General features: G+C 40.6%; 1 long non-coding RNA gene across 1 annotated transcript; it reads left to right on the top strand.

Moving 5' to 3' along the window:
- The first annotated feature begins 935 nt into the window (after nt 1-935).
- LOC309437792 lies at nt 936-18,181 on the top strand. Its single transcript, XR_014183624.1, has 4 exons — nt 936-995; nt 1,652-1,742; nt 16,041-16,274; nt 17,974-18,181. It is a non-coding gene; the product is annotated as an uncharacterized lncRNA (long non-coding RNA).
- Nucleotides 18,182-18,596: the final 415 nt, after the last annotated feature.

Raw genomic sequence — 18,596 nt, 5'->3', positions numbered from 1 at the left:
TAATGCAGAATAAATATATATGTATTTAAAAATGCCTTTGGTGATCTTGCATGCTTTGTGGAGTCCCCCACTTTAATCAGAAGTAAGCACAGTTTTGCATATTGTTTTGACTGTGGGGAAAAAGACACTGGGTACCTTCTTCCAAAATGAAGATTTGCCTCTTCTGCCCTTAGGTTAGATGAAGCACTGAAAACAAGGTCCAGCAGCCCAGCTGCTGCCTTCTTTGCCAGCAGGAGTGTATGGAAGACACTGATGAATGTATGTGTGTTTTCCCTCTTGATCCTACTCATCTACTCTCATTTGCTTGCTGTACTCCCCAGTTCTCTGCTAAACCATGCCAGGATTAAATTAAAGGAGCACTTAAATAAAGACTATTGAGTTGTTTCAAGATAGACCAGCTTTTAGTAGATTCTACTTGAAATTCAGCATTCTCTGTCTCCATATTTCTTCAGTAACTACCTAAGAACAAGAATCACTACTGAGTCTCCAAGGAACACTTTGAAAATTTTAAGAATATATTTTAGGTATGAACTGTGACATGATAAGCTCTCTGCCTGTCTTTTACCTTGGCAAGCATGGTAAGTATTTTGGAGGAAATTGAATTAATTGACTTAGCATCTGTTTCTGCAAATACTTTTTGCTATACTGTTGGGTGTTTTTAGGGACGCTGCTTCCCTGTGTACTGAATCTCCTTCCTTCCCCTGTTTTATTTGAATTACTGATTGGAGATAATTGCTGTAAATACATTAAAACCAGACTCACTTTCTTCATTTTGTAGTTTGAAAAACACATCTCTAATCCTGTCTTAGAGAAACCTAAGAGATAATTCTTTTGAGTGTTTAGACAAGCCAAGGCTCCTTCTCCTCTCTCTCTCTCCTCCTGCTCCCCTCCCCCCCTCGCCCCGCTTCCTTGCTTTCTCTTTTGATATCTTATTAAACAGGAAAAGGGAGGAGAAGAAAAATGCAGGACTTGAAGGAAAGTCTCAAAGTCATGAGGTATGAATCCTCTTTCCATATTCTTTCCCTGTTTCCATTCCCCCCGGGTCCTTGAAGACAAAGATAAAAGTATCTCGGATGGCAAAGTGTTCCTGCTTGATTTTACTGAAAGGGAGAACATGAGACAAAACAGACTGCAGTGCTGTTGCCATTTAAATTAGCTATAGAAAAGTGTGATGACAGTCTCATCTAATTAATAAATCATTATTCCAATTTCATATATTACTATTCTGACTACAATGAAAACTCTACATAACTTTGAGAACACTGCACAAGCCAAATACTGCTTTGTTGTAAGTCATTCAACAGATGATTTCCTTCTGTTAACAATATTCTTCAGAAGACAATTTAAAGCCTCAGAGGAAAAAATATATATTTCTACAGTCCTGCCATAAAAAAGAGAATTTGGGAAGATTTCCTGAATTTAGCTTCTTTGCTGCAGGTTCAGAAGTTTTTTTTTATTTCCCAACTGAACTGACTCAGTTACCTTTCTGAGTAGTTTAAAGGGAGCAGTGACTATTGTTATTTAGTTCTTAAGTTCATTATTATGTACATAACACTTGTCTTAAGGAATTAGTGAGACAAGCATAATATTCCTCACATTCACTGAGTGAAATAGCCTCATTGTCTCACTTCTACTGATCTTCCTCTTACAGAACCTCCATCCTCTGCTGTCCCATGTGCTTCCCTCCCACTCTCCAGTTAAATCTCTCTGCATTTTTGTCTGGCTTCAAAGAGCTGCTTAAGGTGAGAAATGCTTTGGATTGGGCTAGAGGTCTCCACGATATAAATGCATTGTTACTGATTATGCATTTTGATGATGTGCAAAGCACACACAAAAATAAGAAAAAGAAATGTGGTTTGGGTCTATTGGAAATAGTTCATGTAACTTGAAATTAAGTGTTTCAATAAATTTTCAGATGCCTAACAGGTAAATAAATAAATAACAATTAAAAAAAAAACAACAAACAAACCAACAACTTGTTAAAGAATTCCAGAATGAAATACTTTTTGATTCTTCAAAATACCCTTTCTACTTTATTTTGTTAAAATTTTTAATCAACAGGAACATGAATTTGAAGGCGATTTTGAACTCCTTGAAACTTGGTATTTTATTACCTTTCTGTTTTGCACACTACTGTCCTTAAATAAGCTGCTGGAAGCTGGAAGATGCTTTCACAGAATCACAGAATGTTAGGTATTGGAAGGGACCTCAAAAGATCATCCAGTCCAATCCCTCTGCTGGAGCAGGAACACCTAGATGAGGTTACACAGGAAGGCGTCCAGGCAGGTTTTGAATGTCTCCAGAGTAGGAGACTCCACAAACCCCCTGGGCAGCCTGTTCCAGTGCTCTGGCACCCTCACTGTGAAGAAGTTTCTTCTCAAATTTAAGTGGAACCTCTTGTATTCTAGTTTGAACCCATTACCCCTTGTCTTACCATTGTTTGTCACCAAGAAGAGCCTGGCTCCATCCTCATGACACTCACCCTTTACATATTTATAAACATTAATGAGGTCAACCCTCAGTCTCCTCCAAGCTAAAGAGCCCCAGCTCCCTCAGCCTTTCCTCATAAGGGAGATGCTCCCTTCATCATCTTTGTTGCCCTGCACTGGGCTCTCTCCAGCAGTTCCCTGTCCTTCTTGAACTGAGGGGCCCAGAACTGGACACAATATTCCAGATGTGGTCTCACCAGGGCGGAGTAGAGGGGAGGAGAACCTCTCTCAATCTACTAACCACTCCTCTTCTAATACACCCCAGGATGCCATTGGCCTTCCTGTCCACAAGGGCACAGTGCTGGCTTGTGGTCATCCTGTTGTCTACCAGCATCTCTGAGTCCCTTTCCCTCTATGCTGCTCTCTAATAGGTCGTTCCCCAACTTATACTGGAATCTGGGGTTGTTCCTGCCCAAATGCAAGACTCTACACTTGCCCTTGTTATATTTCATTAAATTCCCCACCCAACTCTCCAGCCTGTCCAGTTCTCTGGATAACAGCACAGCCTTCTGGTGTGTCAGCCACTCCTTCCAGCTTGGTGTCATCAGCAAACTTGCTGACAGTGCAGTCTATTCCCTCATCCAAGTCATTGATGAATATATTTAATAGTACTGGCCCCAGTACTGACCCTTGAGGCACTCCACTAGATACAGGCCTCCAACTAGACTCCAGCCCATTGACCATGACTCTTTGGCTTCTCTCCTTCAGTCAGCTCGCAGTCCACCTCGCTACCTGATCATCCAGACCACAATTCCTCAGTTTAACTGTGAGAATGCTGTGGGAGACTGTATTAAATGCTTTACTGACATCAAGGTAGACCACATCCACCACTCTGCCATCATCTATCCACCTGGTTATGTCCTCATAAAAGGCTATGAGGTTGGTTAAGCGTGACTTCCCCTTGGTGAAGCCAGGTTGACTGCTTCCAATGACCCTCTTATCCTTGATATGCCTTGAGATGGCACTAAGGATAAGTTGTTCCATCACTTTACCAGGGATGGAGGTGAGGCTGACCGGTCTGTAGTTACCCGGGTCCTCCTTCTTTCCCTTTTTGAAGACTGGAGTGACATTTGCTTTCCTCCAGTCCTCAGGCACCTCTCCCATTTCCCAAGACTTGGCAAAGATGATGGAGAGTGGTCCAGCAATGACCTCAGCCAGCTCCCTCAGCACCCACGGGTGCATCCCATCCAGACCCATGGATTTATGGATGTCCAGGTTGCTTAATTGCTCCCTAACCTGGTCCTCATGAACCAAGGCAAACTCCTCCGTTGTCCTGCCTTCCTCTGGGGCCTCAGGGATAGGGGGCTCCTCAGGACAGCCTCCGTCAGAGTAGACAGAGACAAAGAAGGCATTCAGTAACTCTGCCTTCTCTGTATCTTCTGTCACCAACGCACCCACTTCATTCATCAGTAAGCCTACATTGCCTCTAGTGTTAGTTTTATCTGCCATGTACTTGAGAAAGCTCTTTCTGTTGTCCTTGACCCCTCTCACCAAGTTTAATTCTAAGGAGGCCTTAGCTTTCTTAGTTGCCTCCCTATACCCTCTGACAACAGCCGTATATTCTCCTCAAGTGACCAGCCCCTCCTTCCATGATCTGTAAACTCTCCTCTTCTGCTTGAGCTTACCCAGCAGTTCCCTGTTTAACCACACAGGTCTCCTGGCTCCCTTCCTTGACTTCCTGTGTGTCAGGATGCTCTGATCTTGAGCTTGGTAGAAGCAGTCCCTGAACACTAACCAACTCTCTTGGGCCCCTTTAACTTCAAGCAGCCTTGCCCGTGGGATTTCCCCTAGCAATTGTTTGAAAAGACCACAGTTTGCCCTGCTGAAGTCCAGGGTTGCAATTCTGCTTGCTATTCTGTTCCTGCCACGTGAGATCCTGAACTCCACCATCTCATGGTCGCTGTAGCCAAGGCAGCCCTCAACCTTTACTGCTTCAACCAGACCCTCCTTGTTAGCGAGGATGAGGTCTAGCAGTGCATCTCTCCTAGTCAGCTCCTCCACCATTTGCATCAGGAAGTTATTGTCAATGCACTGGAGTAACCTCCTGGACTGTGTCTGGCTGGCTGAGTAGTCCTTCCAGCAAACATCAGGGTAGTTCAAATCCCCCACAACAACCAGGGCCTGTGATTGTGAGGCTGCTCTCAGCTGCCTGTAGAAGGCCTCATCAACTTCCTGATCTGGTGGCCTGTAACAGACACCCAAACAGTATCACCTCTGTCAGCCTGCCCCTTAATTCTCACCCAGAGACTCTCAACTCCTTCCTCATCCGCCCCTGGACAATACTCAATACATCGTAGTTGCTCTTTCAGGTAAAGAGCAACTCCACCACCATGCCTGGCTGTCCTGTCTTTCCTGAGGAGAACCCAGCCATCCATGACCACATTCCAGTCACGTGAGCTGTCCGACCATGTCTCTGTAATTGCAACCAGGTCATAATCTCCTCACTGAACACAGGTTTCTAACTCCTCCTGCTTATTCCCCATGCTGTGTGCATCGGTGTACAGGCATTTCAGGGAGTGATTCAAGATTCTGAGGGAGCAAAACATTTAGCATAGTATTAAAATACTCTATTGAACTGGAATTGAAAAATGTTCCAGATACCAAATAAGAAAGAAAAAATAATAACCTTAGCTTCTTGGAAATGTGAATTATTCTGAACCATGCTGCATGCTGTTTTGTCTAGAGGACTTCTGGTGCCTGAGATAATTCAATTAAAGCTACCTGAAGTATCTCCATAGTCCATCAAGCAAAAATATTTGAGGAGCAGGCTGAGATCCAATCCTCTTCTCTTTCTCTTGGAACAATTTGGAAATTGTTCCACTGAAATTAGTACAGTAAAACTAGAGTGCAGTATCTTCTCTGAGGAAAAAAAAAAATGACTGGCCCAATGTTTCCGAAGTCTTTTTTTGTAAAGTTTCAAAGTGAAGGGCACCATATGTATCTAATATTATTTGGTGAAATACAAATATATCACTGCTGTGGCACTCAGCACTTCGATCACAGCTCCCTACAATAATATGCCAGGAGGCAGTGGAGGAAGGCAGCCCTTTCAAGAACACATTTCATCCCTAATCCTGACTCTCCCTGCCCTCCCTCTTCATTGAATGAGTTGTAGCCTCAACAAAGAACATGTTTGTATCATTGTTAGCTGTATTCTCTCAAACAGTTTTATAATATCAGGCTAATAAATTTACCACCACTAAGAGATTTTCCAAGCAAACATTTCTCGGGATGACATAAAAGTCTTGAGGATCAGTGGCAAAATAACTGGTATTTTCTAAAGGAGGAAAAATAAAGATAAATTAATCCAGAAACTTGTTGTTAGGAAAAACAAAACAAAACAAAAACACCACCACAAAAAATGACACTTCAAATAGGTTTCTGCTATATGCAGAAATAAAATAGAACAAATAGAACTACAAAGTTGTTTCAGGAAAAAATAAGGTCTATATCATAAAGCTTCTGGAAATACTGACCTAACAAAGACAAATGATTCTCGTTTTGTTCTGTCAATAATAAAATAGCATCACATGAGTTATTATCAGCATGTAACTTTATCCACATGATGCCTCTGCTTTTATTCTTCCATGCTCTCTGGCTGTGTAGACTTCACTGTTCCTCTGGGACAAAACAGCAAAAGCACAAGCTTTGTGTTTTTTTCAGCCATTAGAAGAACTACTTGACTTTTCTTTTTTGCTCAGTCAGGCCATGACTTGCTTCTGTCCTTAACCCTGCAACAGAACTCCAGGGATACCCACACTTTCCTCTTTTGCATGGAAAAAAAGACTCTATTTTCAGCTGCAAGAAATTCGTACATGTGATGATGATTTCATATGAGAATAACTTGAACTGTAGCACCTTGCTCATTCTCAGGTGGTATGTGTGCAGGCGGGTTGTATGCCAATGATTTCTTTACTGAGAAGTAAACTTTAGATCAACTGTCTCCAAGAGAGAATACTGCAGATTGACAATATTGAATTTCTCTGAGAGGTGAAACAAAATACAGAAGGATTAGAAAATTATATCCCAGATGGAAAATTTTATGGGTACCGAAAAAAAATATGTGAGTGAAATATCAGTATCATAAAATAAATAACAGGAAATATGGTAATTTATGTGGTAGAGAAAATTGTCACTTTCAGAATTGTCAGAAAGTCAACAGCATTTCACCCACTTGACTTGAGAAGTGAACTTAGACCCCAGAGGCTTAAAAATATATGAAGTGAAGTGAAATGAAATAAGAACTCGTGAATCCAGTAGGGATTTATGAAGAAGAAAGCAATCTGTGCAAAAAGAGTTTTATAGAAGTTGGGAATGCATGTAATCAGAATTTAACTTATTCCTGGAAAGTGATTTAGAATATGCCAAATAAATTAAATTCCATTCTGCAAGATGAACAATTAATGGGGGTCCTAATTCAGAAAGCATCACAATTCAGAAGTGGCCTTTAAGCCTGTTTAACCTTAAGCATATGTTGAAAACCCACTGAATTCAGCTGGAGATGGAAATTAAACACAGAAAACAACAGAAGGTCGAGCATATCTACTCAGTAATTTGTATTCCTAATACTTTGTATTTCTGGAGTTCCTTGAACCTCATGAGAAAAAAAGTGCTTCACAAATGCTGATGACTAACCAGTGCTCCGATAGTACAGTTTCCATCTGTCAGGCAGCAGAGCTGCAAAAGGAGAAGCCGCAATGTAAATTTCTGAGAGAACGTAAGTGCAGCTCCCTCCTCCCTGTTCCAGTGGACACGGAACAAAGAAGCCATCTCGCATTGAGTGACCTTGCAACAGCCAGTAATTGTTACCCACCCTTAGACCATAAGGATGAATCTACCACTACTAATTTCTATTTTAAGTGCAGTGGAATGCTGTGGTCACACTGATACTGCTCTGTAGAGGCTGTTGGCAAGTGATAGTATAACATTTAATGGCAATTACTGCATGTATAGAAATGATACTTGCCACTGGGAAGCAGTTGTTGTAGGAATGTTGCTCCTGCTCTCACAGTTGCTCTAAAGACTATTAGAAACTGCGTTTTCCCATTTTTATCCCAACATTTGTGTAATTTTAGCTTCTATATTTTGGCAAATACCACCCTATATTTTTGGCTCACCCCTAAGTTATCTGAAGCAGAGCAGTGTGATTCCAGGCAGAAGAAGGCAGAATTGTCTCAGAATAACAAGCAGATTTTTTTTAATGCAGTGCAAATGGTTCATACATTATTTTTGCATGAATCAGACATTTATTTTCTAAAGAGAGACGGGTGGGGGAGGAGGGCAAAATCTTTTACTTAAATCCTCTCATAGTTCATTGCTGAATATTCAACTTCTAGCGACAAGCCAATGTACGCTAGCCTTCTTGATTATTGTACTTTTGGAGATTAGCTGTTTTGAGTCATGAGGGTGTGTTACCTCACCCCAATTACAGAGCTCCAGTAGAAATGGTAAAAACAGGCAGTATGAAGGAAGTAAAGGAACTTCTCTAGCATTCACGGGACATTCACATGAGCTACATGGGCCGGATGAAATCACACAATTGCCAAGAAACAAAAGCAAGTAGTAGAAAAGGAACAATTCTGGAATAAAAAGAGTCCTACAAATCCTAGAAGATGGAGACTGACTGGCCTTTGTGCTGTGACCTTTCTTTTTTTTGTACTTTCAACCGTAGAGCTCTACAGACGAGATGGCACCAACTAAACCTGAAAAATGACCAACTGCCAAGATAATTCAAAGAATAATGAGGTTACAACAATTGCAAAGAGGCAAAGAAAACTGATGTCAGTTATCTCTTTATAGAGCTCAGTGAGAAGGAAACAAATGCTTAGTCTCTAAAATGAATGGGTCTAAAACCTGAGATCACAGCTCTGCTTATCAGGACATGCTGATGTGCTGGATTATGTAGTAGTCACATGGATGAGTTTGCTTATGTTTAATTTTCTAAAATTAGTTATTTTATTGTGCATCATGTTGTATCACTTTTACACTGAAGGGGGAAAACTTGGTTTTTGCAAAGAACTGTTTGAATTAAACTTTTACAATAAAATGAATGTCAGTAATAAGTTCAGCTTTCTAATAAGACAGCTCTTGGGACTTGGTTGTGACTTGGACCGCAATACTGCAGGAGTAAGAAATGTTAGGAAATCTCCTTATTACACTGTGTGTGTGTTAAACAGGCCTTGGACCCTGATTACTGGAAGCAGACTTGTCCTCACAGCAGATGTTCAAGAAAGTCAGGGAATGGGTGTAGGCCTGGCTCCCTCCCAACCTCTGGCCATCCTGGCTGATCCTAGAAAGGTCAAGAACTACCAGTACGAGCTGATTTTAAAGGGCCACCCTTACTGAGCAGGAAAAGAACAGCACATGCCAGTGGCACCTCAGAGATATGTCCCCTTTGCAGACACCCTTAGGGACTACCATTCACGTATGCTTTAGCAGCAGTCCTAGCTGTTGCAGTGTCATCCTAATTAATTTGTTCTGTCCCTGGCTGAATAGTGATGAAGATCCTTCCCCCCCTGTATTGCACTGTTTTTTCTGTATCGCAGTTTTATTTGGGGTGTTATGGTACTGACTCTCTTTCCAGGTGCTGGAATCATGGTGTTGCACAAAGACTTGTGCTTTCATTCCAAGGACAGTCCTATATTCTCATTTGCATAACCCATAGGATTTCCAGAGCGCCATAACATTGAATAAGTGTGTGCATGAAGTATCTTAAGGGGAGACAGATAGAACCAGCTCTTGCAATATAAGCACCTCTGGAATTAGCCTCAGCTTCTCTCATCTTCCTTGGAAGCTTTTCTAAACACACATACCCAGCTGCTGCAGCAGGCAGGAATTCATCTTCTCATCTGTGCTTTGAAATGCCACTTCCCAGCATCTTGGCAAACTCAGTACTTGCCAGGGAGAAGAGTGTGGAAGGGGTGTCTGATCTCCAACGAAGGTGTTGCAGGAACTCTGAATGGAAAGCAGAGGCTGCTGTGATGAAACACATGCCTGTCCAGTCTGCTTGGGTGCAGATTTACTGTAGCCATAGCCTTTGTCCCTTACCAACCTACTTGTCTTCAGCTCTGCTTCATGCACATTATACTATATGCAAAAAAACACATTGAGTTGAGTACTTTTGGGAAGTATAGGGAGAAGAGTTGTCTGAAAAAGTAATTTTAAAATCTCAGAAACAAGGCATCAGATGCAATGCACCCAAACATATTATTAACATACAGACAAAAGCCCATGTAATTTCCACACTGATGTCATGACTTTTTGGGCTCAACTCATAATTTTCAGGTTTTTTAAAGCTGATAATATATATTCTTTCACTGTGTACCCAGACATTTTCTCCCCTGGGTTATTCCCCTGGGTGCTTGTACAAGAACAAATTCAATATGCTGACTGCAGTACCAAGCTTTCAAATGCGGACCAGAAAAGTAAGAGAGAAAGAGGAACTAGTGAAAGTATGAATTCCTCTCCCTACCCTTCATTACCAACTTCACCAACACTCTTCACAGTCATCACATTTGAACATGCCTTCCTAGGGGCACGCTTGGATCAAGGGTGGAAAAATGACAATAGCCCATCAATCAAGTCCCAGACTGTCTACTGTTAGAGCAACACTACCTTGATTCCTTGCCAATGGTTAGAAGAGGCAACAACAACAAAAAAATTTGGATTGGTGTATCCATACAGTCTGTCAGCAGTTTATGAACACCATACTTTCCCTGAACCGTTTTACCCCTTATTGTATTACAGCTTCACCTCAGCAGCTTAGTATGCCCAGTATCCTAAAAAAAAAAAAAATCAAAACCCAAGTCATACAAAAGAATACTATTTAATTAGATACAGCCTGAACCATGTAATCCATAGATAGCCATATGTCTGAGGAGATGACAGCTTTAAGTGATGAGTCTTGTTGCATGTGCACACCATTCCTCAGGAACCTATCGCTTTGATTTAGAAGGTATGGGGTAGTTGGCTTGTTCCTTCCAACATGCGCTAATGTTCTGTGTTTTTTGCTGTAATAGATTACTTAGCAATTCATACTAATGTTTTGGAGGCAAATTGCTTTCCCGTGTTTTATATTATAAACACTTGTTCGGGTCTGGTTCTGTGAGGAGCTGTGCACTTTCAGCTGCCAATTAAAACCATGATAATGTAAGGCACGCTACATCTCACAGATGCGCAGTGCTATTGCAGGATCGGTCCCCTGGTGTAGACGGTAGGGATACTCTTGGAATGTGGAGCTAATATCAATGGCTCGTTAGAGGCGGTGCACCTGATTGTCAGAGCACATAGGAGTAGCAATTCATTTCATCAGGAACCACAGTGAAAAGCTGCAGACGTATTTATTTATTTGGCTGTGCACAGTCTAATTCACGTCTCTTGCTTAGTAACAGCGAGAAAAATGTTTAGTTATTAGCTTTCCTAGTACTCATGCAATGTATATTTAAAACTCTGGAATTTACTGTACTCATAAGACATCATCTTCCTCATTTACTACTTATTTTTAATATCCCTGTATTGATGGGATTTTGTATTTTACTGTTCACTAAAGTGTTTTCTTTTGGTAATTTTAAGCAAAGCTTTGAGCTCCGTATCAGCACCGTGTGTGCTTTCATGTGTGTGTGTGTGTGTGCATCTCAGTGTTTGCAGTGGCCAGGAACAAGCAACTGTTTGCTTTCGTCTATGGACAAACATCTCCCTTCCTGTCTTGCACCAGTTATTGCATATGCTAGCCTACATATTTGCAGTTATTGAAGTGTGCATTTGAAGACCAAGACCTTCGTGCCTCCTGAAAGCCTTTATCATGCTCACTGTTGATGTATGTAAAACATTGCTACTTTGCTCACTGTTGACCTAAGTATTGCTACCAGTTAATTACTATCCATTGCACATTTAAAGGAAAGAGTTAAGCTCAGACCCAAGGGAAGTAGGTACAATTCCATGGTACACCATGTATTGGTGGCTTTTGTCCCTGGCTGCTCTGGATCCAGGAATTAAGTAAGTACTCCAGAAGGAAAGCACTCTGCAATGATCAAGTTAAGTAATTTTGTAAACAGCTCCACGCGCTCTTGTTCTTGCTCTGGGGTAGCATTTAGAGAGGCCATGCACCAAAATAAATTTTTTTTAGGTTCATGGAACTTAACTAATATAATAAAAAGTCCCTGTTCTGCTATGTTGTGCTGCTGTTTGTACCTCGTACTGTCTCCAAATGGAGAGCTGTTTTTCTTTCACCATCACTCCTTTTAAGTTGCAACTCTCATCACCATGAAACAAGAAGACTTACTTGGGCTCTTAGTTCCAGTGAAGAAACCTAAGAACTACCTGGGGAAGCAGCTAACTCTGTTGAAAATAAACTGAAGTCATTATTTGAATGCCTTCTTGCTGGATCACTCTTTCTGCCCAAGAGCCAAAAGACAAGATGAAAAATATGCTGGACAACATCTGGCAGGTAGAGTGACCTTTGTTATGATACAAACCTTTGCAATGTTAATAGACAAACAGATAGCAATTCTCTAAAAAGAAACTGAAGAATGATTTTTTTAAGCTTGATAAGTAAAAGTAGTAAATAAAATTGTTAGACGTAGATGGTAATTTATCCACTATGCAGTAAGTATCCACATATTTTACTTTTTTATGAAAGGAAGTTAGACTTTAATGTAGACAAATAGAAATTATGTTGGCGATGTGTTGCCACAATGTAGCTCCTCAGCAGGCTCTTCCGTTGATTTTTAATGCATAGATCATTCCTATCCTGTATGAACATGTCACACCTTGATCTTCCAAGAAATGTAAAGCATGATTGAATACTTTTCCATGAAAATATTTGTCACTCTGTTCTGAATCATCAAACTCTGTAATCTCTGTTGCTAGCTAGGGTTAACAGTCCTATAGAACAGAATCACCAAAATTTCATAAGAAAAAGATAGCCTGGAAGTATTTTTTACAGTTTTTAAGAAACTTCCACCTTAGTTTTGCAACTTCAAGCAATGTTGTAGTCTATCTATTTTGAGAATTTGTGAAGGTTTTTACTTTAAAATATAGGTTCAACTGACTGGATTTTTTTTTTTTCCTATAGTTTCAGGAAGTGTTGCCAAAAAAAAAAGATTCCATGAATTTTGGGTTTTAGGTGAATCATCTTACACTGTTCTCCTGCCAATTCCAGAAGGAGTTTTGGTTCTGGTAGTAACACTCTAAATATATATATGTTAAATATACACAGACTCCCTGCTGCCATCACATATCATGTGGTTTATTCAAATCTAAAACTGACAAGCAGTAGTACACACCTTCATATTACATTCCATTTAATGGGCGCCAGTGAACTGGACACTGTTGTGTCTGTGTCTGCTGTGGCTTTAGCTCCCACAGATAGAAGTAAACAATACCCAAGGCAAACTCTGCAGAGACTGAACTTCCATCCAGTCTTCTTTAATCTTCAGCCAGTTGGACAGCTTGGGAGTACTTCAGGAATCCATACTGTATGTGAAAGAGAATCCCACACTCTAGTTCTTATTTTTTTTTTTTTTCCAGCCATCACAATCTAGTCTTTGGGACATCATCTCCCTTTACTTCTTGTATTTGTATATCTCTAGGTTTCATCAGTCATTGGCGCTTATGTTTCCACACTGGAAGAATATGTGGTGAGAATTCAACAGTCATGCACTTCAACTGATTTGTGAATAATATGTAGAGACTCAGTTTTAGCCCCCTCTAATTATTACAGGACGGCATAGCAAGTTGTCATCCAGTCTTCATTTACAGCTCGGTCACATCCCAGTGGTGGACAGCATGATCAGCTCGTATGCACAAAGTTTGCCAGAGGCTAAATGTCTCCCAGCACAGGGACTCTTTTGTCCTGTATGTTCAAGGTCTTTTAATGTCCTGTGTCTGAACAATAGGCATAACTCAGCATCAATACTCATTGCAGTCAAAGTCCTTCAGCTGTTTTATGAAGGCTTCATCAAAAACAATTGTCATCTAACGTTAAATACCTGAAAGATATGGATTGCACACATGTGAGTACATTGGCTTCTCAATTCAGAATATAACTTCATATTTAGATTTGCAAATCTATGTGAATGTAAACTTTGATCTGTGGGTGACATTCTGTATCCAAACGTGCAGTACAAATACTATTTATTTTTTCAGTCAAGTCGTTTATGACTGACTTTAAAGAAAAGCCAACAAGATTCTGGTTTTAAAACATAATACTCAATTTTTTATTAATAGATTGTTTTGCGAGTTCTAAACATCTAACAGTTAATTTGTAATATATTCAGAGCACAAAAGAATATACACAAGGAACTCTGTCTGCTCTCTGTCAGGCAACTGAAGAATTGGAATTCTTGCTAAAGTTGCAAAGAAAAATTTAACAAATAACATTTACTAAATTATTGGCTCGCTCTATTAACCCTTTTTTCATGTAGTTTTCTCTAAATGGTAATGTAAGAGCGATGTCTTCAAATTATTATGCACATTATCAGACTACTTTAGGTTTTAAAAAGGCTATTTAAAGTCACATAGTGACTGACAGCTGTCTACCTCCTGTAAAACAAAACCACATGTAGTGGGGAAGGGGGTGGCCACCAGGCGGAGGAGCTGGCGAGTGGGTTGGAGTGGCCGGGTCAGGGTTTGTCAGGAGGTGAGAGGAAGGTGCTGCAGGAACCCGTGTCTGCTGGTGGTTCTCCAAGTGGCATCCACCTCCTGAAGACAGTGACAAATGACGGCCAGAGTGGTATTAGGGCACATAGTACAGAGGTAGGGACATTGTGCTCATGACACAGAAAACTGGATCCTGGCCAGAATCTATTAATATTTTTCAGAAAAATAAGGCCTGTAGCCCTAGTGTCCTGGCTGTTCTATGTTTCATGTATTTACATTTGCCTATCTAAAATTAGCCTGCAGCACAATGCTTCTCCCTCTCCAAACCCACTGACTCCATTGCTTTGGGCTTTTAAACAGCATTAATGGTTCAGAGACAGAGGTATCTAAGGAGTCAGTGGAATTACACATTTTTGCTTGACCTTTTGGCTAGACCTTTCCAAAGACCTAACGAGCCTGAGCTCAGCATCGTAGTTACACAGCCACACTTGCTTTTGCAAACCACATAGCAGAGGTGTACTCATATGTACATATACATTAGATATAGATTTAGATACAAATTATATAGATGAATATATTAATAGGTGCAGATAGATGTATAGTTCATAGAGACATTGGTAGAATTAGAGGTAGGAGTAGATGTATGTGTATAGATACATGCACTAATATGCTAGCATAGACCTTAAGGTTTATTAAAAACCTTACAAAACCCTACAAATAAAACCTAAAATTCTGCAGCCAATTGATAAAGCTATGGCTCTGCAGGAACTATGATTACTTCACTGTACAAAAGAGCCATTTACCAGTAATATATGCAACAGAGTTTGGATTATTCTGCTCCAAAAATGCAGGGACTTGACTACTGGGGAACCCTGAGGAACTACTGACAATAGGGGTCTCATGACATACTGTGGGGCTTTCCTAGCTGTGTCTTGTGGAGTGAAACAGAAGCACAAATATACCTCTTCTGAAACACTAAAATTCACTCTTTGGAAATTTATTTTTATAGAGTTTTAAAAGTTTTCAAATTCCTCAACATAAACACATTGAATACGTTTCTTCATTTAAAAATTTCTGAAAGAGAATTTCTAATTCTTTGGTAGAATTAGACTTTTGGACAGCATTAATTACCTGCAGAGAAATTCATCTTCCTCAGCCCAGAAGGATTTTCAGTGGGAATGGGGGTAGTTTTGAATGTTTTGCAAGTGAGGAATTTCTAGAAATGCACAGAGTTTTGGCAACTTGTGACAGATTTTTTTTTTTAAGAAAAATGAACTGAAGAGGAATTAAAACATCCTTGGGACAATGCATAAGACAAATCCTGTAGCTTGCCACATGCAAGTTCATGTATTCATCTCCTTAAGAAATTAGCTCTTTACAACTATAAATTAAAGTTAATACTATATCTTAAAAATGAAGTTGGCTAATTGATGCCAAATACACTTGTTAATGGGTATCTAATTTTACCTGATTTGTCTATGTATGATTTACTGCATAACACAATTATCTTTTGTTACCTAAGGCATCGTGGTTTATCTGATTATTTGGTAGCAGTATCTCCTGAGGTATTGGAACATGACACAGGCTGTTCTTGCATTGTATTAACGTGTAAAATACACACATACCAATCAATCTTGCCTTGCAGGTGCGGCTGTGAGGGGCAACGTAGAGTCCCTGACAGGACCTCATCACACACGGGTGGTCCCCATGTCATGTTGCCTACTGTGGCAATCAGGGTCCACTCTAAGACTCTTTGTCCTCTTCTACAAAGCTCTGCATGGGCTACATCTCTGTTATATCAGTGACTAATTCCTACCTGCATCTGTTAAACTTGCCAAGGACTCCAGCTGATGGACCCCAGTTCTGGCTGATGACAAGGAGGGGGCCAGTGCATCTACTTGCTGTGTACTTATTTTATTCAGGCTGGATAATACCTTTTATTTTTCAATGCAGTCCCATCGTGAACTGAGATGACTGTGCTAGTATGCAGTCCCTGACTCAGAAGCTTATCAGGCTGAAAGACTTGGCAGAGGAAAAATAAGACAGGAAACAGAAGAGTGAAGGGACTTGCCCAGCAGACAAACCACAGCTCATACCCAGGCTCCTCAGCAAGGAGGTCCTCCTGACCTTTGGATTGCTGTTCTTCTGCTACAGCGTGGTGCAATACTCCCAAAAGGCTTTCAGACAGTAAGAAACCTCACTAGGCAGTGTTGTAAACTATGGAAGGAGGCAGCTGCCAAGAGTGGAACCTTGATGTAGCCTGCCTAAGAAGACAGGGTTATGCTGAATGAGTGTGTCTCTGTGTGTGAGTTTCCTTCAAACTCTGCTGCTTCTGCACAAAGGTTGGGATGGGGGCCAAAAGGGGCTGCTGCAAGAGGTCAGGGCTGGTGGCTCGGCACTCCCTTCTTCTAGCCCCAGTGGCTAAACTCCCATGGGGATGCTGCTTCCTCTCCCCTTGCATTTTCTTCTCTGCACCCACTCTCCTTCCACCTTTCCTCCATCCAGTGTTCAGGCATCACGGCAGTATGACACCATTTCTCTTCCCCTTTGACTCCCCCTTCCTTCTTTGCCCTATGGGATAGATAGGAAGCCCGGGCAGAAGGTAAAATGCAGGAAGGAACAGTATGGCAGAGATGGTGGAAGGTCACCAGATAAGGAGGAGGCCACACACAGTGGGAGGCTGAAACTGAAGTGCTTGTGCTGCAGATTCAAGAAGAATAAAGAGGAAATCCCAGAAAAAGAGGGCTCTCCCACAACCCACATCCCCACATGCCTTTGGACCACAGCTGTCTCCTCCCTGTCCTCACTCCCACAAATCTCCTCTCTGGGCCACCAAGAGAAACTTGAGTGCCTTCATGCAACTGAGAAACCTCCAGTCATCCTTACTGATGACATAATTTTTATTTAATAGACATACAGAAAGAAGAAATACCATGAATAGCACTTTATAATTTCCATCTTACTTCTTCACCTCTAAGCCACTTTTATTTGCTATGACATGAGGTTTGTGTTTTCCCCGTAGTCCTGCACCCCCAGAAGTCTTATACAAGCTGTTAGCATATAGGAACTAGCTGTTATCCGTTACATGGTCTGTAAGGCTTTTAGTTACCCTTGTCCCTGCCTATAGTTAAGAAGTTTCCAGAACACTTCAGAGGACCAGTTCAGTGAAGTAGTGCATATTGCCTCCACTAAGGCTGGAGCTGTTCAATCCTTTTATTGTGTCATTGTGTAGACAATAAGTAACACAATAAACTCACACAAATTACTGTTGCTGCCTTCCTGTACTTGTTAAAAACACACACTTGCAAAGACTTATGGTTTCAGCGTTATTTCAGAAAATTCAGTAGAGTTTTGTATGCAACTTTTCTGAGACACATGCAACCTCAATTTTCTTCACCGAGGATCGGGAAGAAATGCAATCCCCTGTCACACCTGGAAGTGATCTCTCTTTCTGGTTCAACATTTGCAGTATGTCCAGCTAAGCTGGTAATTATGATTGTTAGTGTCGTCATGCTTTCTTGAGATCCTATTTTAATACAAAGCGATTATAAAACAATATTAAACATGCCATTGTTAATTATGCTTATTCTTTAGCCAATTGTGCTGTCACTGATCTGACATGTTACAAAAAATCTGAGGAACTTTGACAAGCTCAGAGTGTCATATACTCAGATGTATGCGGGCACTCAGTACTGAGAGAAATAATACCAGATGTATGTTTGCACAACAGTATGATCCATGATTACTGAAATCTGTGTGATGGAAAAAACAGTGCTTTTTTCAACAATTTTTATATTATTTTCAATCGTAACACTGCCTTCTTTCCATGGCTTTGACAGAGAGGACTTTCCCATTTTCCCTTTCTTAGTTCTTTCTTTTCTTTCAGGCAGAAAGCATCATGCCAGGGCCACCATCACTCTAGCTGGAAGATATTCTTCAGACATAATGGGATTCCTTTTAGATGTCATCTGCCAGCCTGTACACTTTGCAAGACAATGATTTTATTGACTTTAGTCAATAAAGGCATTTACGTATTTAGTTAACTCACATTTTTACAGTCAAATGTCAGAAGACATTAACTCACATGACTGGGGACCTGTGCTTGTTACCTTTTGTGTGACTTCATGCAAACTTTAATCTCAGACACATTGCTTCCATAAAGTTATTTGTAACACTATATCATAGCTGCAGAAATGTGAAATCATGTACTTTTATGTGTTTCCTATTAAAGTAAAATACAAGAAGACTTTTCTGCTAAGAAAATGCCCTTCACAGGGAGTTATAATACTTCTAAAAGGGTTTTACATTCAGAGTAAAAAAAATCTAAAACCAAACATAAAAAACACCAACCAACCAAAAACAAACAAAACCAACAAGCCAACCAAACGCCCAATTACTTCAATTTGAAGAAGCTGTTCAAGGTACAGTGTGATTTCTGTGATTGCTGCTCATGAAGGGCATTGCAGAGATGCACATTTCCACAGCTAGGCCTCTACACAGCCAAATCCT

This window comes from Streptopelia decaocto, assembly GCF_964273445.1.
Source record: "Streptopelia decaocto genome assembly, chromosome: 3".
NCBI classification, from domain to species: Eukaryota; Metazoa; Chordata; class Aves; order Columbiformes; family Columbidae; genus Streptopelia; species Streptopelia decaocto.
This window is presented reverse-complemented; position numbering and strand designations above follow the sequence as displayed.